The sequence below is a fragment of the Canis lupus genome, chromosome 4, assembly GCF_003254725.2.
Source record: "Canis lupus dingo isolate Sandy chromosome 4, ASM325472v2, whole genome shotgun sequence".
Taxonomy (NCBI): Eukaryota; Metazoa; Chordata; class Mammalia; order Carnivora; family Canidae; genus Canis; species Canis lupus.
In genome coordinates, this window is record NC_064246.1 from 18290309 (window position 1) to 18316667 (window position 26359).

A 26359-nucleotide genomic window follows, 5' to 3' on the forward strand; every position below is an offset into this window, starting at 1 on the left:
CGTGCATTTTTCACAAAAAGCTACCTATAGTCTGAAATGATAAAACTAACACAGATTCCACTGCAGTATTTCATCTGAACTCTGTGTTGATATCAAGGCATCAGCTTTGCTTCCTTAGGGAAAATTGCAGTATGAGATAAAGAAGCCTTTTAAAATATTCTACAACATTTAATCCTTTGTAGAGACAAGTGACGCCTTTCCCTCCACCTTCCCTTTTCATGTGACAATTTTTTTTGAAAGAATTTCTATTTTATTTCTAAAATTTGGTCGCGAATGGCAAACTAGTGTGCTAACTATAGGACTAGTATTGATAGCCTGCAATGTTCCACGCAGGAATCTAAGTACTCAATTTGCATTAACATCTTTAATCCAGTGAGGAAGGCCCTACCAGTATTCATTCCCTTTCTACTGGCAAGACAAGAGGCACAAAGAGATGGAATAATTAATACAAAGTTACAGAAGGAAATCTAGATTAGAAGCCAAGAGTCTTAAGTTACAGTTTTACTTTGCTTCAAATTGATTTTCTGTCCACAGAAGAGTCTTATTAACACTCCTAGGACTCATTTTCCCAGAAGTGAGAGGTACATGTGCACTGGGGAAAGTGTGGGGGACAGCGTTTGAGTTCACTAATTACAGTAAGGTTCCATCAGATTTAAACATACAGGTTTCAAGCTATCATTTGATGCATCTACTTCTCCTCTTGAAAGATTTCTGAAAACAATTACTTAAAAAAGTGAAAATAAATCTAAGTAATTTAATTTTTCCTCAGAGATATTTCAATATTGGCATTGATACAAATAATCTTAAAAAATCTTAGTTAATATAACAAAAGCACTTTGTGGATTAAAAAGATGAGTTATGTGTAAGTACCTATAGGTCTGATTACCTCAGTGTCATGGGCATGTAGAGAAAATTAAAATAACTAGATATATGACACCTCAAAAACATCTAAGTTAGTATGTGAGGAGAATTAATATGACATTCACTTAAATTGGTAACACCATAATAATTTTGGAATTGTAACCACCACGATAATGACATCAAATTCAGTGTTCTAATTCTATGCATCCTTTTCTCAGGTAGTTAAATGGTGTTCTACTACCATTTGTTTCCTACTTTCTGTGCTGGTTTCCCCCTATTTCCTTAGTTTTGATAACTTTTTCTTTTATGTCTTCTCTCATATTATATTTCACTTACAGGATACTCTTCTTGCATTTTAAGTAAGCTATGCAATATTTGTCATCATGGATCTCCATAGTTACCTGTTTATGTTGAATGCTAGCATTGTGAGGCTGGGGAAAGGGTGTGGTGAGAACACATAACTCATCCTGGACTCCTACAGGTTTGCAGACAATTTATTAGACTGCATTCACCTTCAGTCTCCCAATTGTTGTAATCTCCTTACTCTATGAAGGGATGATCCCTGCATGATAGGATTACTAACACTAAAAAGTCTCATGAGGTTTTAACTTGCCTTTGGATACACAAAAAAACCTGAAATATGCTACTTTTTATTTTTTAGCATATATTAAAGACTTAGCATTTATTCATTAAGGAAATCAACTTACTTTATATAACACTACAATTAATAGATTCTCCGAGTCCTGAATCTAACTAGAGTTATTGCAGTTTGTCCATCTCCTTTTGCTTCTCTATACATATCTAAGGATGGCACTAACTATTCAGGGAGGCTGGGTATTCAAGAGTTTTCTATTTAGATAAGGCAGTAGAAGCCTACCCACCCATGACCTTTGGATTTTTCATGTCTACCCTCTTAATTCTTCATCATTTAGTTTTTTTAAATCATGATTATCCTTTCATTTTTCACTGTCTACTGCTGTCTTTTTCACTGTCTTCTGATAGTTCTAATTTCAAAGAGATGGCTTTTGCTTTCTTACTTATGCTTAGATTCAAGTTGCATCATGTCCCTCAGTAATTTTTATCAGGTGGGGACTAGCTGATTTCTAGGAATACATGGCTTGTTTTGAAAGAAAGATGTACATTTCCTTTACATATTATAGTATTAGCTTTTCTAAGTCTTAATCCATACTGCTAGGGAAAATAGTGAAAAATGCAACCTAGGACTCTTTAGGTCATGTAAAATGCAATAAACAAGAAAAACAATACTTACCAGAAAGTCTATAAAAGGCAATCATTTTGACATGAAAGTCAAACAATTTATTTCCCTCTCTTCTACACTAATTATTAAGACAGAACAACCTATCAAATCAAGATCACCAGTAAGGTAAGGTTTTGTAGACAAAGGAAAATGGAATTTAGGATTAGATCTCACATTTTACCCAATTCCATCACTTATTATTTTATGTGATTTTAGACAAATTGCTTACTCTTTGAGCTTTAGTTTCCTTACCTGTAATGGTTACAAAATGCTTATTACAAAGGTTGTTAGTACAATATAATTAACTAAATGAAAAAACTAATACCTAGTACCGAGTTAAACATTTTATGAATGTTTGTTTCCATGCAGAGAGTTTGGGACAAAAAAATACAAAGAGTACATCGAGAATTTAAACACTATATACACAAACACACATAACACACAGAATATGAGATTCTGATATACTCAACAATCATTTGATGTCTTAATTATAAAAATGTTCCTTGGCTAAATAAATATGAATTTAAGGAAAAAATCTACAGAAACACTGCATTTTTACAACATAAAACTGAAATAAGAGAAAATTTGCCTTAAAAAAAATTCTCAAACCAATAATGTATATTAAAACTTCAGGTAAAAAATAAAAAATAAAAAATAAAACTTCAGGTAATGGAAACTACTTTCATTCCAATGATGAAAAAGCAGAGGCAAGGGATTTTTGGATCCTTATAATCTGCTGCTCAGGGATTTAATAAGTTTAGAATTTGGAGTAGGAGAAATATCTATCTTCCAAAGAGTTCAAGTGCAGAAATTAAAAATTAATTTGATGTCTTTGCCAAATTAATAACCCTCCTTTTTAAAATGAATTTTATAAAAATATAACATTACAAAGTTCCTTCTACTGCAACATCCAGTTCCATGTAAACATAAAGGTAAAATGCAAGCTAGTCATTAATTGCCAAAATGCGTTTTATAATAAGAGATTGGCTAAAGTTAAAAAGGGGGGAGAGTACATATTGGCAATTCTGAATGTTTGGAATTAGATATTTCCGCCATATAGTTGAAATTCCTCAAGATTCAACTTGTGTTTTTTTGTTTTTTTTTTTTTTTCTAAAACCATTAACTAGAGTTCTTATAACATTAGGGGAATTACCTTTTTTAATTTTCAAAAAATATTTGCGGTGTACCTTCTATTTATCTAAGGTAGAAAATATTAGGACAGATTCAGAAAACATTTTATTTTAGTGGTTTTAAGGGAGAAAATCCATGCAAAAATATTTAATAAAGGCTAATGAGTATAGAAAATCCAGATCAAAGGAGCAATATTTTCCCTAAACTTTCAAAATGTATAAAGAAGATATGTATATAGGGTATAAGGTATAAAATGAATTGAACTAGTCACATATAACTTTCTCCGTTTCCTATTGCTTTATTCTCATTCTTTCTTCCTCTGAGAGGTCCCTAGAAGAGAAATTTCCTGAACCTCTGTGACCTAGTACTTTGATTTTTAGGATGCTGTGTCAGCTGCTACCATCATCTCCGAATGGGACATTTGAAGTAGCTTTAACCCTACTCCCAGCCACTCCCTCTGCAAACTGATAACTACAAATCATAAGTCTCATGAAGCTCCTAGCTCCCTTTTTCTCTTAGGATAATTTAAAAAGGATAAAGCCCTGAAATACTTGAGACTTGTTTATCCCTCTAGCAACAATTGCCATTGTCCCTCTAACTTTCTACTCTTCTTCCTTGCTTATATTCCTCCAGGTAATTCTAATTCATCTAATAGAGCTCATATCAAACATCACTTCCTCAGAGAAGCTCTATCAAATCTATCAGTTTCCTTGATGATATATTCATAAAATAATATTTCTTTTCGTCAAGTACTTATCTCATTATGTAATGGGATGTTCATTAGAGTGAACACTGAGTTCTTTTGATACAGTTTTGATCCACACTTCTCATTTTCACACAAAGCAGGAATTTTAATGTTTTAATGCTATTTCTCCAGCATATGTGGAGAATCCCCTCCCAATATAACTAGGATTCCAGTGTAAGTTTCCTTCTACCCAGCAGGCCTTATTAAAACTTTTCCAAAAAAAAAAAAAAAAAAAAAAATTCCCAAGTGAACAAGTACCTCCCTACAAGGAACCCTTATACCAGTACCTAGGATGATGAAAATATGTCCATCCTGTTTTATTTATAGCTAAACACTGGAATCACAGAAAAAAAAAATCACAGAAAAAAACTGATAAGGTTTGTATTCAACAGAAAAGTATTGGCCATCTCTTCTTCATATTAAGATCTTTCAAGGGCTATTCCAAGCTGAGGATCATCTATTAATGGACTGGATCACAAAGCTTTCTCTACTTTATATATCCAGTGTCCTTGCAGGACTAGAATTAGAGAAAGGTGAAAATAAATATGGCAGTTTCCCCACTGAATTACCACAATCAAATATTTGTTATTTTCCTATGTCTTCAGGTCTTAATTATATGACTTTGTCAGCTATAGATCAGAACAGGAAAAATAAGAATACAAGCTGAAGAGCCAATTTTAAAATACTGTACCAATTTTACCACAAATAGAATAAGTAAAGAGAGTTTTATAATCTTTTTTTGAGAGTTTTATAATCTATTCAATTACCAATATATAGATGGGAAAGTGAAAAAATATTAAAACTTTCTCACCTAGTATTTTATTTTATAAAATTATATACACACACACACACACACATATATATATATATATAAAATATACGAATTCTCTCTCTTTTTTTTTGTATTTTTTTATTGGAGTTTGATTTGCCAACATATAGTATAACATCCAGTGCTCATCCCGTCAAGTGCCCCCCTCAGTGCCCATTCCCCGCGTCCCCTCAACCCACCCTCCCCTCCACCACCCCTTGTTTGTTTCCCAGAGTTAGGAGTCTCTCATGTTCTGTCACCCTCTCTGATATTTCCCACTCGTTTCCCCTCCTTTCCCCTTTAATCCCTTCACTATGAACTCTGTCGAGAGAGAGAGAGAGAGAGAGAGAGAGAGAGAGAGAAAGAAAAAGAAAATCCTCTGAGAATGAAGTAGTGTTGCCTTTTTCAAATTAGAAACTTTGCCTATAATTCGGTCAATTCAATCTTTGTATCTTTTTCCTTCATCTGTCAAACTTGGAATAGAACATCTAGCCTATACAATTACTTAGAACTCAATAGTCAACTACATTGGGGAATGATTTAAAACCAAAATTAACCATACTAATTTGAGGTATTATTACACACACACACACACAAAAAAAAAACCTTCCAGATTTTCTTTTAAGTTGTTAATAGTCAGCCTTTGAGGAGAATGTCATTTTCAGTCTGGAAATGGAAAGAAAAATAACTATGTTTCCCCATTAAATAATTGTAAGCATTACTGTTTAAAATTTTCTACTACATTAGAGAAGACTACTTCTTCGTCACAATAAGTCGTAAAGTTGTGGATGTTTATTTCACTCTCTAGGACCTAAAGTCCTTAATTGCTGAAGCATATTCACTGGTGCGTGCAAAGTACCACAATGATGCACTACTTATTGTAATAATTAGATATTGAAGAAGCAATGGCCTACATTCAGGAGAACTCTCTTTGTGAGTATACTTCTTAAGGAAAATAAACAAACAAACAATCTTGATTCTCAGTTACAAATAAATTCATTAATAGATACTACCTTAGGAAGATATAACTGATACTGTATACTGGAAAATAGCCCCTCTTTGTTGAATGCAGATCTAAAAATTCTTAATTCTAAAGTGTTATTTTGTGCTCAGCAAGCTTTGGCCATAACATGCATAGTAAAAGATAAATAAGGTTATAGTTTTTAATTACAAACTTGAATATACTGGGCTATGTATAGAACCCAAGAATAAAGTACTACTGCTTCCTGGGAGTTGGACTATGTAAATTAGATTGAGTAGTAGGACACAAAGTTATGAACAGGAGAAAATTCTCTCTGGGGAAATATAGGTGACAAACCAACAATGGCTTTTAGCAGCTGGCACAGTCTATTTGAAGAGCTAATGTCATTTTACGTAATGGATTAGGAAGAACTGGATGCTCTCCATCATGCAGGCCAAGCATAATTTCCAGGATGACTGGGTTTTCTGACATAAAAGACACTACGCTTCCTTAGATTCTCTAACCTCATTTACAGTCCCCGTGATGAGGGATGTGAAGAAGTGGTCTGTTTCTTCATAGCCAGCTGAGGCTTTAGCTGCAGTGAAAGCAAGATTCAAGGGATCATTAACATGCAAAATTCACAGAACTATGACCAGTTGAATGTGAGGGATGAGAATTAAGGAGTCAAGGATAGTTCCCAAGTCTCTGGCTTGAGTTAATTAGTGGTAGTTCCATTAATTTCCATGATGGAAATAAAGGATACAGATTATGGTTTGGGGAAAGCAAAATTGTAAATTGCAAAAGTTCAAGATTAAATTAGAAGCACACAATTTTATGTTGGACACAATTTTTACACTCCCCCCCCCCCCAAGAAAAAGACTTACTTGAAATTCATTTATATGTGGCAGATTCTTCTTTTAGAGAAATCATTTTCACTTTCCAAATAATATTAGTAGTTTTTTCTGTTTGACCAATAGTTACAAAAACAAGTGTGTAACATATAAGAAAATGTAGCAATTACATTGACTTAAATCATAGAAAACTAATGATCAACAACAGTAAGGAAGAATAGGATTGGGGTCACAGTAACAAAGACCAGACCACATCTTTATGTCAGAGGGCATGGAGTTCACCTATATTCAAGGTTTAATATTCTTGAATGCAAAGACAAGATAGGTCAAACTATGGAAAAAGCCCAAATATCCATCAACTAATGAATGGATAATATATATTCCATTATGTCTATATCTGTACTACCTGTTTATTTCAAATGGAATAGATAGATATAGAAATAGATAGATAAAGATATAGGCATAATGGAATAATACTCAGCCCTTAAAAAAGAATGAAATCTTGCTATTTGCAATGACATGGATGGAGCTAGAGAGTATTATACTAAGCAAAATAAGCCAGTCAGAGAAAAAAAAAACCATATGATCTCACTCATATGCGGAATTTGTGAAACAAAACAGATGAACATATGGGAAGGAAAAAGAGAAAGAAGCAAAGCATAAGAGACTCAACTATAGATAACAAACTGAGGGTTACTGGAGGGAAGGTGGGTGGGGATGGACTAGATGGGTGACAGTATTAAGGAGGGCACTTGCTGTGATGAGCAATGGGTGTTATATGTAGGTGATGAGTCACTAAATTCTACTCCTAAAAACCAGTATTATGCTATTCGTTAACTAACTGGAATGTAAATAAAAATTTAAAGCACATAAACAAAAAAAAAAATACAAGATAGGTGATGATGCAGAATTCAGTCTATACAATGGTTTCATAAACATTAACTCTGGAAAATCCTCCATTAAAATACAGACTTTTTGTAGTTTACTTATGTTTATGTGAGAGATACTCAAGGCAAACTTCCGTGGCCCCATTTGTTTCCCTTTTCACAGTGCTTTAAGAATGAGGTTATTAAAATCAGCAAGACGGGTCAATGTTCTCAGGGGGCAATGTTGCAACCAATATAACCAAAAGGAGACAGCTTGTTCTTCTAGCAGTTCAGCTGTTGTGCCCAAGATTGCGAATCTGAGAAACCACCAAGGAGCCAACACCGATGCAAACACACGAGGGTTTATTTACAAGCTCGAGCTTGAGTCCAAGTATACCCGACACAGCGGAGCAGGGACTTGGACCCAAGCTCGAGCTTGAGTGCTTCTAGAGCAGACACATGACTACTTAATCAGGCATTTAAGACTTAACTGATGAACTTTTCAAATAATTATCAAAGATCACTTGCATATGGCACTGTATAGACTAACCACTGAAAGCATGAATTAAACTGCAGATTTTAATCATCTTGTTGATAGGAGGTGCTGTGGATTTAAAGAAAAGATAAATGTCTTCTGTCATATTATTGTCTTAATGTAAGTAATACTCATCCTCGCTAGAGTTTAGCTGAGTAGGAAAGAAGCATGTTGTAGAGAGACGGTCAATCAGGCTTAACCTATTTTCAATACGGTGAGTTTTCTTCCCTGGCTTTATTTATTTTTTTTTCATTTTATTTATTTATTTATTTATTTTAATATCTTTTTTTTATTGGTGTTCAATTTACCAATATACAGAATAACCCCCAGTGCCCATCACCCAATCACTCCCACCCCCCGCCCTCCTGCCCTTTTACCACCCCTAGTTCGTTTCCCAGAGTTAGCAGTCTTTATGTTATGTCTCCCTTTCTGATACGGCTTTATTTTTTTATTATTCTTCAACCTAACTTATTTTTGTTTGCTTACTAGATCTATCTTACCAATCTTGCAGAACTTTTGTTCCAATAAAATGATATACGTTCAGCTACTGTGGTTCTCATCATAGATGCTGTCATCATTATTATATTACCTCATAGAGTTGTGTAAAACCTTACTGCTCAAAGTGCCATAGGCTGACTAGAACCTTCAGCATTATCTGGAACTTTAGACCTGCAGAATCTCAGGTCCCATCCCAGAACTACTGAATCAAAATCTGCGTTTTAACAATATCTCCAGGTTATTTGAAGGCACACTAAATTTTAAAACACTAATCTAAAAGGTTAAAATTTCATAGGTGAAATACGTAAAATAGTTCCTGGTTAATTTTTTTTTAAGATTTTATTTATTTATTCGTAGAGACACAAAGAGAGAGAGAGAGGCAGAGGGAGAAGCAGGCTCCATGCAGGGAACCCGACGTGAGAATTGATCCTGGGTCTCCAGGCTCACACGCCAGGCTAAAGGTGGCACTAAACCGCTGTGCCACGGGGGCTGCCCTCCTGGCTAATTTTTAATAAACATTTTCTTCCCTGCCTTACTAACTTAGAAAATGGGTTAACCCATTTTCTCTCCATCTTAGAAAGCTACTTTTCATTTGTTTTTATTTATTATAATGCACACACACACATACACACCACACTATCATCACAAATACCAATAACAGAAATGGGTATTAAATCCCTACTGTTTTAAACACTGAGGATAAAAATACAAGCCATGATCCCTGAACCAGAATGTAGCATCTCTTTAGGATGACAGGACATTTATATAGAAAACTTAAATATGAGGTACTTGTGCCAATAAAATCAAATTTCTCTGTCAATAATAGCATCATAACAAAATGACCGAATGGCTGATATGTTTGAAATGGTTTCACTTAAAATACAAGTTATTGGTTATACATGAAAGTCATTTTCGCAGTTTATAGTTTAGATGGGATCAAATTCCATAAAGTGAGATGGTCATCTTTAAGATAAGAAGAAACTGAGATACAAATGAGTGGACCACTTATCCCTGATCAAGAGACCTGCTCCATGTGCTTGCTATTGATGTGGGGAACAAAGGCAAAATAAAAAATAAATAAATTTCCTTACAAGTTACACCCGATTGACAAATCCTTGATACTGGCAAAATGACCTTCCTTCAGGAATTCAACTGCCTCACCTTGCTAAGGGCAAAGTATCAAGCAAACCTGAATAATTATCAACATTTGAAACTTATTTGTTAAAAACCAATACAGTGATTTCAGCAGAGAATCTACAGGGACACTCAGGCTCTTTGTTATTTTAATCCCTGCCTAAATCTCATCATCATAGGAGTGGCTCCAATTATTTCCTATTAAATCAACATTGTAATTATAGCAAAAGAATCTGATTTCTTTCATTTCTCCTCAATCTCCCAGAACTGTAAATACTTCCTCAAATTTAATCACATTAATTTGGCATCTCCTTGGTGCTTTCATTATGTACTTCTATTACTAGATTTGCAAAAATATTAGTGTAGTAGAACCCCAATAATTTTTTCTATAAAATCTTGATTAGCCTTAAATTTGTTCCCTTCACTGAAGCTACTTCTGAATATTATAAAAATCTTCCCATAATGAATGGATCTATCACTCAATCTTTTATTAAACCATGAAAAGATCTTAAAACATTGTTAGGCAAAATGTTCTACAGAGTCATCCAAACTTCCCTCCATAACACATAATAAGCATTCTGTGATATTAAGACTTGAGAATGGTCTTTACATTCTGAAAGTGCAGATTTTTTTTTTTTTTTTCATGGAGTGACTGTTAGGTTATAAAGTATGTATTCACCCTAGGGGAGAGATGTCTTCATTCCTCTCCCACTATTCAGTGGATTCTAACTTTACATTTCAGAGATGTATATTATCAAATGGGTGCTAAAGACTCATTTAAGAAGTTCCTATTTCTATGTGTGGAGAGATTTTGCAATGCATATTTAAAAAATTTTAATCTGCAGACTTTAAATAAAAATTCACTCTTAGAAATGCATTCTAATGAAATAATCACAGATGTACATTGAAGTTTAACTTAAAGATACCACAGTGGTATATAATAAATGGAACATCATAAATGACCAGAATTGAGATTGGTTAAGTAAATTACAAGGCAGTCTTTAATAAAATATTATGCAGCTATGAAAAATTATGTCACAGAACAAGTTTGAATAATATGCAAAAGAATTCAAAGCATTTGAAATGAAAGAATATGTTAAAAATATGAGTGTGATATAATTTATTTTTACATATAGAGATAGCTATTTTTCACTGAATAATCTAAAAGGTTGTACCTTAAAGTATGACTATAACTTCTGGTAGAGGAATTATAAGAGATTTCTATTTTTAAATTTATTTTTGTTTGTTTAAATAAAACATGAATTACATTTTAAAGATGAGAGAAATGAAGCTCTATTAGAGCTATTCAAGTATTTCCTTTCAGCATCTCTGTTTATCTCTCATGTTCATTTTAATTATGAGGAAAGCTCTGAGTAGTGTGTAACATCTGATTCACAATTATGAGCTGATTTTAAAAGTTTCTTCTATTGCTCATGGTGAAATAGGGGAATTCATGAAAATTTCTGAATTATCCCTATTTAGAGTTTAGCTAAACCCTTTTAAGATATCGATTTGTTCTTCAGCATTTTAACTTTATTCTATCTACTTTGAGCTTAATGGACAACCCATTCTATTTGCCAACTCCATCAGTAATTTTATTTACTGCTTCAGCCCTTGAAACAAGTTAATGCAGAAGACTTAATGGTATTTTAGGATTTACTTGACACAGAAAAGTGACCCAAGGTTTCATCAGCTATAATGTCCCTTTGGTATTAAATATTTTAATGTGTTAACTATGACAGATACAGGATGGCCAGCTTCCCAGTGAATGACCAGCCTCCTGGTAAATTTCCCCTTCCCTTTTTGTACCATGCAGCCATAACCTATAAAATCTGTTCTCTTATATACACAGAAGATCTTAACTGAAGTCTTAATGTTGAACATTTTCTAAATCTGAGGAGATTCTATCTCAACGGTGTGGGAAAAGATAACCATACAAGCAAACTTTGAGCTGCTGAGACTGCAAACATCACTGTGTTCCATTTTGTATTTCAATGTCTTTGTGAATATGTAACTTAAAAAAAAGAGGAGCCTTTTAATAAATGTAAATTAGGATTGCTTTTGTAGAAAATGTTATTTTAAAAGTCCTGCCTTATTTTTAGTAATATATTCTAGATTTAAACTGATAAATCTTTTGAATGCTAAATGCACTAAACTTAACATGACCATGTCACATGATTGAATAAGTTATCACCTGAAAAAAATGAAGTCAACCTTCAATATGTATCTGTAAGAAAATTGTATATTATTTTGCTTTTTTTGAAGTCCACAGTCTAATAAATAAACATGAAGCCATTAGAAGAAAGTTTAATATATTTCAAGCTGTATTGTTAAACAATATTAAGAACTTCCTTTCACATAGAGTGTATATATATATATAGTGTATATAGAGTGTATATATATGTATATAGAGATATAGATATAGATATAGTGTACTTTTCATTATTTTAAATTTGTCTAAGGCCAAATAAACGAGCAGTATTCTATTGCCCTTCTACTTGTATGGGGAAAGATTTATGTTGAAAGGCATTACCTTCTAGTTAGAAAGCATAAATGATAAGGACTGTTGTTCCTATAATTAATCATACTATGGTATAGACCTCTCTCAGTGACTTAGCAAAATGCATCTAGATATGAATTGTAATATTGAGGTAAAATAATACAAATGAATAGGTAGGATATTTTCTTTTCTTCCTTTATGCCTTTTATATATTAAAATAAGACAAAATAAAAAATACATAAACTTCAATGTATAGCTTTAAAATCACAACCAAAACCCAAGTTGAAAAAGAGAATATTGGCATGACTTACACATCCCTACATTCTTATTTTTCTTTATGATTTAACCTCATAAATATGCATTAGTTGTATCTGTTTCTAGAATTTATGAAAACAAAAAATTCTATGTCTGGCTTCCTTACTCAATTTTACACTTGTGAGATTCATCGAGGTTTCTGTAAGCAGCCTGATTTTGTTTACTTTTCAAATTAAGGTCAGGGAGTTGTTTTTGTATTTTTTTCAAGGACTTTAGTTGTGATCTATGAGAAGTGTGGGCCATAGTGAATTTATACTACCATGACAAAACTGATAATGCTATTTTTTATGATATCTAAACCCAAATAGTTTATAATTTGTCTAGCATTTTTACATATATGTTCATTTCAGGGATTGGCCTAGAATTTTTCATTTTGAAATGACTCCTTTTTTTGGTCATCATAGAACAAGTTGATTCTTCCCTCTTGTGCTAATTTTTGGTGGAATTTGTATAACATTCAGACTGTAGTTCTTAAATATTTGAAATAAATCACCAGTGAAACCATCTTAGCCCAGAGTTTTCGTAGTACAAAGGTTTGTTAATTGTAGATTCAATTTTGTTTATACTTACAGGACTTTTCATATTTTTAGCTGCTTCTTGTGTCAGCTTTCATGAGCTGTATTTTCCTCAAATATGTTCACATTATCTAAACTTTCAAATTTATCTGTGAGAAATTGCTCATAATATTCTTTTATTATATTTTCAGTCTTTAAGCCCTATAATTATGCCTCTTTGATGTTCCTGACACACTGGTGATTTCTGAATTCTATTATTTTTTTATATATTTTTTAAAGATTTTATTTATTTATTCATGAGAGACACAGAGAGAGTGAGGCAGAGACACAGGCAGAGGGAGAAGCAGGCTCCATGCAGGGAACCCAACATGGGACTCGATCCCAGGTCTCCAGGATCACGCCCTGGGCCGAAGTCGGCGCTAAACCACTCAGCCACCCAGGCTGCCCCCAAATTCTTTTATTCTCAATCAGTTTCATTAGGGCTTATCAATTTTATCAGTCTTTAAGAAAAATTTAGATTTATTAATTTCATATTTTTATACTTTATGCTTTTTATTATTTCCCATTGCAAATAAGTTTCTTTTGCGGTTTTTCAACTTCTTAGATTGATGCTTACATATTACTTTTCTATCATTTTTCTATGAATTGGAAATTTTTCATTCCTATTTGCTTCTAATTTTTTTCTAATTTCCATTGTGACTTATTCTTTGAGCCATGTTTATTTAAAAATAATTCTTCAGGGTACTGAAATATATTGAATTTGTCATATTTCTGTTAGTGATTGCTAGATAATCTCATTGCAAGCAGATAACCTATACAGTCTAATTTCAAACCTTTGAAAATTTTGAGACTCACATTATGTTCAAGAATATAGAGTCTTTGTATGTTACCTATTTTGAGTGTGCTCAAATAGAGTACAATGTATCTTTGGAATTTGTTAGTTACAGGGTTCTACAAATGTTCCATTAGGCGAGGCTTTTAAAATTGTAGAGTTCAAATCTCTATCCTTGCTAATTTTTTAGCCATGTAGTCTATCAATTACTGAGAGAGATAAGTTAAAATTCATAGTATGTTTGGAAATTTTTCTATTTTTCTTAATAATTTTATAAATTTTAATTTGTGTATTTGAGGACACATAAGTGCACAGATATCTAGATCAAAATATACTTATTAATCTTTAATTTTTTTGAATTATTGAGTTTTGACATGGGATAGTGTTATCACATAAAACACAGGATGCCCAGTTACATTTGGATTTCAGATAAAGGGATTTTTTTTTTTTTTTAAGTTTAAGTATCTCTTAGATATTCCTTGGTGCATACTCACACACTAAAAAGTTTTTGATGTTTATCTGAAATGTAAATATAACCAGGAATTCCATGTGTTTTATTTTCCAAGAATGGCAACTCTAGTCTAGGTGTGTCTGCAGTTCTGGAAGAGGCAGCTAAGAAGCTGAGCAGATTTTTTTTACAGAAACTCAAGAATATGAAACAAAGTTCAGAGTAAGGAACTATCCTTACCCTGAATTATCCAGTTTTGGATAATTCTCAGCTAAAGTGGTTTTCAATATTCTTTCCCTTCTCCTGAGATTCTAGTGGTAAGTATGCTAGATTATTACCATTCTGCTGTTAACAGCTATTACTTTAGTCCTGTTTACCTGTATGTAATGTGCTATTTAACTCTTTCCCTGAGTTCATAATTTCAGCTATTTTTTTCCACTTCTAGAATTTCTATTTTTTTTTTATGTGGTATGCCACATTCTGTAAATTATCATCCTTGTATGCCATCTTGGTTTTTATCCTATTTACATAAAAAGCATGGGCTCTTTTCTTCCTTCCTTCTAGTCTCCTTGCTTTTTTCCTTCTGGCATCCTTGTGTTTGTACATCTTTGTTTAGTTTTTCTCTTGCTATTTCTTGTTCATATACTTTTACTCTAGTGGCATTCTTGATTCCTAGATTATGTGTTGAACATTTTGTTTAAATAACAGTTGTATAAATAATTGGGAGACCCATGATGATGATTCCATCTGAAGAAGTTTCATGGCATCTGGGGTATTACCAGTCCAGGACTGCCTTACTTCAGTCTCAAGATTTGAGGTTTGTTTGGCCACTCAAATGACTTGAAAATAGGCTCCAGTTTATGTTGAGGTTGGTTTAACTTTGTTTCACTCTTATTCCTATATATAGTTTTTCAAGGTCCCAGACCAAAAGAGATGATGTTTTCCTCCCTCTGATAATTCCTTACCCTGAACTTTGTTTCATATTCTTGAATTTTTGTAAAAAAAAAAAAATCTGCTCAGCTTCTTAGCTACCTCTTCCAGAACTGCAGACACACCTAGACTAGAGTTGCCATTCTTGGAAAATAAAACACATGGAATTCCTGGTTATATTTACACTTCAGATAAACATCAAAAGCTTTTTCGTGTGTGAGTATGCACCAAGGAATATCTAAGAGATACTTACACTTAAAAAAAATCCCTTTATCTGAAATCCAAATGTAACTGGGCATCCTGTGTTTTATGTGATAACACTATCCCATGTCAAAAATCATCAGAATGACTAGATCATTTCTCTGGATTTCCATTTTCACCTAGATCTTAGCCTCGTTCATCCCCCCACCCCACCCCCATTTTTTAGCTCTTTGATGCCTTTAAGAAGATATTTTAAACAGTATTTTGTCCAGCTATTTCAGTTGTCTTCAGTGAGAAGTTTCATCCAAATTACCTAGCCTAGTCTGCCATCAGCCAAATCAAACACCTCCTATCCCATTTTCTAGGTGCATTTAATATTAAATATACCAATTATTTAATCAAGATGCTTTAACATTTGAAATGATGAACACGATACTTTATAATTTTTCATTTTTATGGTCATATCTTTTATTCCAACTAAGTATCTACTAAGTATTGCTTTTATGATTTGCTCAATTCAGAGCTAAGTTTCTGAAAGAAGATGCATTTTCTGTTTTTCCTTGGAATGAACAACATGCACGTTGTGTGTGCATATGGGAGAGGGGTGTGCATGCTACAAAATGTGAGAAAACAACATGCATCATTATTTTCAGCAGATCGGTTTTTCACAAGTTCTCTGAAATATAAAAGCATCATAATCAGGGCCCAATAGATTTTATGATTAAGTGGCTCTTTTGAATAAACTATCATTATCTACCTTTCAGACATTATTCACAAAGATTAAAATAGTAGTGTCCCTCATTAGCTATCCAAGATATGATATGATGAGGACACAAAAATTGGTATATACTGTGTTCAATCTCTGGTCATAAATACATCATGAATACATGAAGCATACATCACAGTGAGGGTTTGTTAAAATGATGGTAAAGACATAGAATGATGAGTGTATTTTCTGCAACAGTGGGGTTTTTGTGTCTCTCCACATGCCATCTGATTGATACTAATGTCTACGTGAAGTGATAGACAGGTAGTTATTTCTGGCAGTTCACTTACAGAAACGTGCTGCCACAACTGTAGTTCCTATATTTATCTCTTTCCTTTGCTTCCAAAATTGTTGAGTTACTCCTTTTCCTGATGATGAATGAAATATTCTTAGTCTTTCTTCTTTATAAAACATTCATCTTTAGAATATCCTGATTATCAGATTATTATTTAAAAATATTCTTTTACTTTACTTTTTTCCTATTACTAATTTTGAGTTGGTTTTATTTGATTCGTAAATGTACTCCATTCAGAACACCCTGGAGAAAGACTTAGTAGCTGTTAACAATTGGCTAGTGGCTGAGTCTGTTCAAGTATTTCCAGTGTATTTATCAAAAGTAAAATGGTTATAACCTTCAAAGCCAACTGTACTCCTTAGCCTTGAGAGTGACATTGTCAGAAACACTACAGACTGCCAGAGAGCAGAGAATAGGTGTAAAATGAGAAAATAAGCACTAGGGAACCCTGGGATATGGGTAAGCAAATGCTATCATTTGGATAAAGCTTGTGTACATTTGGCCAGAGCACTAGGTTTCTGGCCTTGACCTCCCATGTTCTGCTCACACATGAAGCCTTCAGTTATACTTGTAGCAGCTGCTTTCTGTCTGCCAACTCCAATCCTTTATAAAAAGCTAGAGCACTTCCACTTTGTTGTATGAGTTATGTTTTTAATTTAACTGTCTTTCTTTCCTACTCTTGCCAGGATTTTGTTCATATTATAATTTTCTTTTGGAGAAAGGGAAGAAGAAACTGCTTTACTGCTTAAAGAGGCATATTAGGTATTGGAAATCTTTGACACTTTTCCAAGATTCACTAGTGGCTTGCAAAATTCTGGGTGAACGATTCAGCTAATACTTCTACCTTATGATAATAATTCAGTATCATGTATTATATACATTTCTATATAGAAATAAAGACCCAAATTCACTGATCTTACTAGGCTCATTTTTTTAACTTTTTACAACATATGTGTGTGGTATGTGTGTGTATAGGTGTGAGTGTGGCTGTGTATATGCAAGTGCATGCCCTGTGCTTTGTGTTGTAATTCTATTAATGGATTAATATTTAAAATATCTGGCAACTTCATCAATATTTATGGCAAACCTGTTAGCAAGAATCTGAAAAGGAATTTAAACCGCAATGGGAAAGTTACTTGTTATAACTGCAACTTCTTTGAAGGTAGGGAAAGTTTCTAATTCAATTTCACATCCATACTTTTAATGATTATCTTTTAAAATCTCACTAAAACATTTCTCTTTCAGCATCTCTTCTGAACTCTAGATTCATGTCCAAATGTTCTCGAATGATATCCCAACTTAAATTTTAGAAAAGTCACTCAAAAACAGTATGATCTTCATCTTCCACATCTGTTTTTCTTTCTGTGTTCCATACATCAGTGAATGACACTATTCTCTACCCATTTATGCAAGGCAAAACTGGGGATACACCTTTGATAGCTCCTTTTCCTTCCGACTCCTTATATCCAGCCCAAATATCTCTCCAGCCTATGCTCAGTTTTGCATTTTTACCAGATCCTTCCTACCTATAAACATCTAGTATTACTTGTTCAAATAGCCTCCCCCCAAACTGTTTTCCTTACATATATTCTGACCTTCTCCAATCTATTCTCTGCTCTGAGTCATATTGATATTTTCAACACAAGTCAGGTCTTCTTAACCCCCTTTCTTAGAAACACTTCATTGGCTTTCATTGATTCTTAGTATAAGAACAAAAATCCTTGATTTGGCATATAAGGCCATGCATGATCTGATTTTTACCTACCTCTCCAACCTCATTCTACATGTTTTTCTTCAATGAGGGGAAAATGTGACTTTTCCCACAAGACATTTGACAGTGTCTGGAGACATTTTTTTTTCTTTTCATTTCTTTCTTTCTTCCTTCCTTCCTTTTTTTTTTTTTTAATTATTGTCACATTTGGGTGGGTGGGAGAGATTTGCTATTTGCATCTAGTAATAGAGGCCACGGATGCTATTAAACATCTTACAATGCACAAAAAACTCTCTCACAAAGAGGAAGACAAAGTAGTCATCCAAAATGTCAAAAGTACTGAGATTGAGAAACCTCACTCTATGGGTTTTAACCATAATGCCTGTGATAAATATAATCATGCTGTATCTAGAGCCTCTTGCAAAGAAAAACTCATTGGGATGTTTATAAAATCAGTTCACCTGTCAGTCCTGTCAGGGACTGATCGATCACCTCCTTGGCTGAAAAATACCTCCTTACATAAGATGGCACCCTTTCCCGAACAGTCTACATCCAATGACTATGGAAGTAGGGGTTCTAAGATCTGGCCATCTTGGCCTGACACATCTTCTGATGGGCCATTAAAGTTCTATAGTTCCCATAGGGTCAGCTTGGATTCTCTTGCTGCCTCATTCTGCTTCTTTTCCATCCCCTTCCTGGGTGTTAATCCCAAAGGCACTTCCTAATAAATATCCTAGACTGTAATCAGCACTTCAGATTCTGCTTTCTGGAGAACTCAATCTGCTATGTTGACTTTCTTTTAGTTTCTTGTGCCAAAATGCATTCCCATCTTGAATCTTGGGACCTTTACACATTCTCATCTTTCTGTATGAATGTTCTTTCGTCATTTACCTGAGTACCATGCATTCAATCTTTAGACCACAACTTAAACAACTAATGATCCTCTTCTACTGTCTCTGAATATCAAAATCGTACCTCTACCCCAGGTTTTAAGCTTCTGTAATACAATGTAGCACTTCATTTTTACTGCTTCTCTTACTCAATTTGACTTTCTTTTTTTTTTCTTTTTTTTAAGAATTTCATTTATTTATTCATGAAAGACACACACACACACAGAGGCGATACATAGGCAGAGGAAGAAGCAGACTCTGCAGGGAGCCCAATGTAGTACTTGATCTCAGGACCCCAGGATCACAATCTGAACCAAAGACAGATAGATGCTCCAACCACTGAACCACTCATGTGTCCCTCAATTTTACTTTCATTGGAATGAATGATATTTGGATAATATCTGTCTCTATTTCTACATCATAATTTCTCACTTTATTAACCATTGTATCATAGTGACTAATCCAGTGCTTGACACATAGAAGGCACAAAATAAAGACTTGCAGGAAGAAGAGAGGGAGGAAGGATTTTGTGACTTACACAGAGAATTTTTAGAAAATGTTACAGGAAAAGAAGTCATAATGTGTTTTTTCACATCTTTAAAAATTTAAACTCAACAAACGGGACTATTTCGACTTTTTACTGAAGATATCATAATGAAAACTCCCTTTCTTTTTTTTTTTTAATTTTTATTTTTTTATTTTATGATAGTCACAGAGAGAGAGAGAGAGAGGCAGAGACACAGGCAGAGGGAGAAGCAGGCTCCATGCACCGGGAGCCCGACGTGGGATTCGATCCCGGGTCTCCAGGATCGCGCCCTGGGCCAAAGGCAGGCGCCAAACCGCTGCGCCACCCAGGGATCCCGAAAACTCCCTTTCTATGGTCCATCTTAACATAGCATGATGGCAAGATTTTAGGTTTTAGAGTCAAGCTGCTCTGGTTTCAAATTTTAAGATGGAGACTTAAACAAATTTCCTTACTTTTTGAGCCTCAGTTTTCTTATCTGTGAAACAATAACTTATCTCATATAATGACTGTCATCTCAATTTCCTGCAAAACACTTAACACATAATATATGTACAATAAGTAGTTTTCTATTATTACACTGACCTCAAAACTAAAAAAGATAAGAAAATTGTCTCTATATTTTTGCAATGCATGGTTACTGCAAAAGGGATTACAGCACACAAATAGGAGCACACTGCTTTAGTACTATGATTTTTCACATTTTATTCTTTTTAAGTGAATAGCTTCATGTCCTAGGCTATTTGTAAAGCTAAATCCATTTCATTTTATAAATTTGTTATTTTAATAAGAACTTTATGTGTTTAGTCATGATATTGGGATGACTATTTACAAATATATTTAAACTCAAGAAGAAAAAAATGTCATAGAGATATGATTTTAAATTAAACTTTAACAAGTTATAAAGTAAACAGTTTTACAGGACTTTTTTCTAAAATCAAGGTGGTTAGAATCTTGAAAGCTATCAGTGTTCATCTTCATTTTTTTAAATCTCTCCTTTCATTTTACCACAATGTGTGAATGGACTAAGGGAGCAAGACAGAGGTCCATATATACTAGACACATTATATTAGTGGATTTATGTTATATCTAACAATTATTGTTAAATATTTACAATGTGCCAGGCACTGTATCCAAGTTTTTTAAAAAATATATTTTATTTATTTATTCATGAGAGACAAAGAGAGAGAGTCAGAGACATAGGCAGAGGGAGAAGCAGGCTCCATGCACGAAACCCAATGTAGGATCCCAGAGTCTGGGATCACGCCCTGAGCCAAAGGCAGACGTTCAACTGCTGAACCACCCAGGAGTCTCTGTATCCAAGCTTTATATATAATGCCTTTAGTTAACCATCAGAAGAAAGACCTGTTATAAGAGATTATTATTTACCACATTTTACTCAAATAGAATAAACTATCCCAACATCACTTGGCTACTGCATGGTAGACCAAGTTGTCAACTCAGACTTTTGAATTGAAAGGCTTATTCTTTACATCTCTCCTATAAAACCTCAGCAATGCATTATAACTAGGGTTAAGAGGGAAAAAAGGCTCTATCATATCAAAGATCTGATGGGGAATTAGAATAGATTTTCAAAAAAAATTTAAAAAAAAATAAAAAATATAAAAAAGAATAGATTTTCATAATACCTTCTTTATAGAATAAATAAAATAAAATGGACTGTAGTCACTCTTGTCTTCTAAGGGAAAAGGAATATATACTGATAATAGAAAGAAAATGTTACGTAAAACTCTCTTTTTTATAAAGTAGCTGAAAGAGATGGATATAACCAGGCACAAATAGGAGTGTCAGATTATGCAGAGGATTGAGTTGGGTGAAGTTGCATACTAGGGAAGGTGTAAGGGAGAAGTCTAAGTAGAGGAAGCTTCCAGAACAGGAAGCAAGGAGATTCTGTTGACCTAGGTAGGTATAGGGACTAAAAAGAAACACACAAAAATGTTGTAGGTCTTTGAAATTTCTACTAAAAACAGACTTTTGAGAAATTTTCAGTGTTGCAGTGGCTGTAAGATTTATAATAGGTATTTTGCACATTCAATTTTTAGTTGTTTGCATTACCCTATATTCTGTATATTCCTGTGTGGTTTGCATTGTTCTGTATTACCGAAAATCTTTAGTCAGATTGACTACATATCTTGTGATTATGTTTATGGAGGGAGGGGGAGATCAAAGATAAGGAATTAAGTACCATATATAGGATGGTTATGAACAGGGAGGAGATAAAATTTGAGGGCAAGAGCTCAATCAACAGAACCTGAAAGCCATCCATAGATTTAACACAGTCCTTTTCAAAATCCCAATGGAATTTTTCACAGAAATAGAAAGAAAAAAAATAACCCTAAATCTGGTATGAAACCACAAAATGTCCCAAAAAGACAAAAAAATCTTGGGAAAGACCAAAACTGTAGGTGTCACACTCCATGATTTCAAAGTATATTACAAAACTATGTAAGCAAAGCATTATGGTACTGGTGTAAAAATGACACAGACTGTCATAATAAGCATAATAAAGCCCAGAATTTGGAGTCAGAAATCACCATGAAAACATATTGCCTGGAATTTTGTAACTTGTTTTTAATTTAAAATAATATAAAATACACATATATACATATTAGTGTGGTCACAATATTGGTCTTGGAAAGTAAACTAAGGTTGATTTTATTGAAATGTCACTGATCAAAGAGAACTTTAGCTAAACCCTCAGAGCATTGCTATTATATATCAGGTAATTTGCAAATTGTTTTTATACACATTTTTTTTAATCCTTACTACAACCTTATGATGCAGATACTATTATCTTCATTTTAAAGAGAAGAAACTGGGCTGAGCTAGGTTAAATAACTGGTTGTAGTTCACTCAAGGAAGTAAATAGCCCAGCTGGGATCTAACTCCAAATCCAGTGTAACCTTCCCTGCACATTCTCACCTTCTTTAAGAAATAGTTAAGCCCTCTTTATCCCTTACTCTTCTCAGTCAATAATAGAATCATTTGAAGAATATTTTAAAGGATAACTATAAAAAAATACTCAATTACTATTTTACTACACTCAATTACTTCACAATATTTAAGACTATATGAAATAATATCAGGTATATAACAGCTCTGCCCATTGGTTGGAACATTAAAGATGCTCAGTCTTATTTGTGTTGTTATCATTGCATTATATGAATATTTACTGAAGAGAGATTATTTCAGGCTACCTTTTTTAGTTTACTGATTATAAATATTCTAAAGCTATAATTATTATTTTATCAAATATACTTTCAAATATAAAAAAAGTTATTTTATTCTCCTAAGAAGCTTATAGTGTCTCACTGAAAATATCTTTACATTATTTTTTCAATAAACTCATCTTTCATATTCAGTTACATTTCATGTTAGTTCTAGCTTATAACTCCTATGAATGAGGATTTTTACTGCATTTCCCAAAAAATAAAATGGTAACTTTTCTTGAAAATAGGTAACACAAGCTTGATCTATATATACACGTTTTAAGAGAGGATGGTTTCATCATCATCAGTTGCTTTTGCTTTTTATGTTCTGGTATAGAACTGTCACTGCAAATAGAACACAGCAGGTGACCTCAGAACACTCAACCTCCCCTTGTGTTCTGTAGATTACAGGAGCTTTATAACTGCAAAGTTCATAATTATATTAAATAACTCAGCATATAATAACTACCACTCTTTTCTTCCAAATCTCTATTATTAATAAACATCCCAGCCTTCTACATCAGCCATAAATGTATTAGGCAGCACAGCTGCTTTTAGAGCACAGTTTTACAAACACAAAAGAGCAAATCAAATTAAATAACCACATCTTCTTTATTTTGCAAATTATAGAAGAATTAAAAGTAATTCTTCTTATCAAAGATTTATTTTTCTCTATGAATACAGGCATTCCAAATCCTGATTTAGTTTTCTGTGCTGAAAATATGCTGTCATTTTGCAATTCATTTATAAAGATGAGGAAAGAAAAATTGTTGCATTGGGGGGGGAGGGGGGAAGATCTTGTAAAGACCTAATTACATAATAATGTTGCTAGTTCTTTTGTACTCTCCCTCATAGGAAGAATTGACACCATTTACCCACATAGATAATAAGGGCTGCAGGTAATCACCCCTCTGTCTTCAGAGACTTTGCTGAAAGTTGTCTGTTATGTTTAAGCTTCCAGAGCTTCAAGGCTTGTACTAGCTCAGGGTTAAAAAGTGAGAAAGGTCCTTATTAATCAGCTCCCACAACCAGCAGGTGTACAATGACCAGAATGCAGGAGATGGCCTGGTGTCATCCAGGAGTCAGCTGGGCTGCAGAAGCCATATACTTCCCCATTCCCACTTATGGGACTCTTTATTCAAAATCTGATTGTCTTCCCTATAGCTAATCCAAGCCCCTCTGGAAATGGAAAGTAATAATATCCTTAGGGTTTGACTGTTCAACTGCCTGACTACTAGTTGACATGTAAAGAGTGCTAGGTCAACTTTTGTTAAGTGAGTAGGTGAGTGGCTGAGGGGATGTCATGATGTGAATGATGAAGTTTCCTCTTTCCGATTTTTCAGGAGCCTGGAAAGCATAGAACCTCTCATCCTCCAACCTGCCTATGAGTGCAACCCTGCACTCATCCTGACAAAGTTGCCTGAAGTGTAAATGTGATGGATCTAAGAGAAGAGGGAAGGACAGGGAGGAGAGATATCATGTAATAATGAACTTGCATTATTTGAGCCAGGTTATTTATATGTTACTCATTCAATTCTCGTAATGAAAAAGCAAGGGAAAATTTTTTTTTCAGGTGAGAGAATTAAGTTGCTCTTACATGAAAACAGTAGCTCAAATAATAAAGCTAGTAAGAGTTATAATTAGCATTAGAACCCATGTATCCTTGACTATTTCTATAAGACAATTCCGCCTTTTCTATGCACATCCGAGAATCAAATACATTCTCCCTCCTCTCTCTTTGATATCCCAAGTGTCAAACTACTAGGTCATAAAACAATAATTGAAACATTTCACTTCCTTACAATGAGAATTTCTTGTATAAATGCCATTATAAAAAGAGATAACCTTAAGTATTTATAATCTAAAGCCGAGAAAGTGATAGCCCTTGTAAAACAATTATTCTACATGCTATTAGATATTACTTGATCCAGTGAATACACTAAGTTCTCACTGTTCTGAGTGTCATTTTAGGTTCTGAGAACACAGAGGATTCTGAGAATACAACAGGAGATGGAGAGAAAAATATAGTCAAATGTATGTTTAACAGTGAGATAGAAGCCAAACAATAACTAATCCATATAAAATTATGTGTAAACTGAGAGACGAGAGCTAGCAATTCTTCTAAGCCATGGGGTTCAAGAACGGGAGCCATAAGTAAGGTTAGGGAAGATTGTCCTCAGAAGTAACATTCGAATTGAATCTTGAACAATGAATACTCCATAAAGTAAAAGAAAAAGGGAAGATAATTAAACAGAAAACCAAACAACAAATGAAATAGGGAAAGCCTGGGGCAAAAGCCATGGGAAACTTGCAGCTGGTTCAAGGATGGCAGGTTGCCTGTTGCAGCAACAGAAACTCAACTCAAGAAACTTTTTCTAAGCCCCAAGACTAGGTCAGGTCCCTCAGGTATATGCTTTACTAGCTCTGAGCAACTTGTTCTCATAGAACTGATCTTTGTTTTTGAATCAACATTTGTATGATTTGATTATATGTCCCTTCCCCCAGCGGACAGTAAACATTACAAGGAAAAGAACTCCATCTGGTATTGTCCTAAAAGAACATCTAACATATTATCAGACACTTGAAAGAAAAAAAAAGTCAAATGAATAAATGTTGAGAGAAATCACAACGATGAGACTGTAGGTAGGAGCCAGGATGCAAAGGATTAATGAACACTGTTCTGTGGGCAATGGGAACTGAATTTTGTTGCAGTGTTGTTGAGAGTCAGGGCCTGGGGGCAAGAAGACCAGTTAAGCAAAGTTTCAGTATTCTCACTAAGAGATAATGAGGTCCCAAACTAGAACAGTGATTGGACTTGGAGAAAAGGAAATGGACATGAGTGACATACTCAAATCATTAGGATTTGGTGACTGGTTAGGGAGTGACAAGGGAGGAGTCTATGATGATTATCACTGGTGCCTTAGATCCTGTCAACGAATACAAAACTGAAATAAAGAAAGGGATCTGTTCTTTTCAACAAGAACATAACAAATATGTACTCAGATTCATCAGCAGCTTAGCTTACAGAATTGAAATCATCATATCTTAAATAGTCAAACAGGTCAAAATCAAATCCAAAAGCACTTCTCATAAATTGAATGGGAGTATTTATTTCATATTGGGATTGCATGAAAATGTTTTTGAAACAGTAAAATATGGTACAAAAATGTGGATGAAAAAAGTGTATACAGTAAAAAGTGAATCTCCTTCTCATACATGTCTCTTAGTCCCAGACATGCTTTATCCAGAGGCAACTGTTATCAGATTTCTGTGAATCTTGAGTAGGAGTGTTAGTCATCATCCAAAAAAAAAAAAAAAAAGTTAAAAGAGAAACCAAGCAAATTTCTTTCCAAAACAGTGAATTGAAGTAAAACCTCTAGAAACTATCACTGAAAATGGATGTTAGCAAATAACTTTAAACTACAATTGCAACGTAGATTTCTGCAGTATCTCTCTGCTGAGTCATAGATAGATAAATAGGACAAGCAAGCCTTGGTAACTTTTTAAGCCTAAGATTCATTTTTCAATATCACTCAATGCCATTGTTTAATCCTC

At 33.8% G+C, this 26359-nt stretch overlaps 1 protein-coding gene and 1 long non-coding RNA gene across 9 annotated transcripts in view; one reads left to right on the forward strand and one right to left on the reverse strand.

Annotated features, from left to right (window-relative positions):
- The window catches only part of CTNNA3 (catenin alpha 3), a 1671697-nt gene that overhangs the window by 566212 nt on the left and 1079126 nt on the right, over nucleotides 1-26359 (reverse strand). The gene's annotated exons all lie outside the window — the stretch shown is intronic.
- Nucleotides 1096-24444, forward strand: LOC112651869 (uncharacterized). Of its 2 annotated transcripts, none has more exons than XR_004815193.2 (3): nucleotides 1096-1342; nucleotides 5612-5736; nucleotides 24148-24444. It is a non-coding gene; the product is annotated as an uncharacterized LOC112651869 (long non-coding RNA). The 2 variants fall into 2 exon arrangements; XR_003131117.3 differs by lacking the exon at nucleotides 1096-1342 and adding an exon at nucleotides 1356-2245.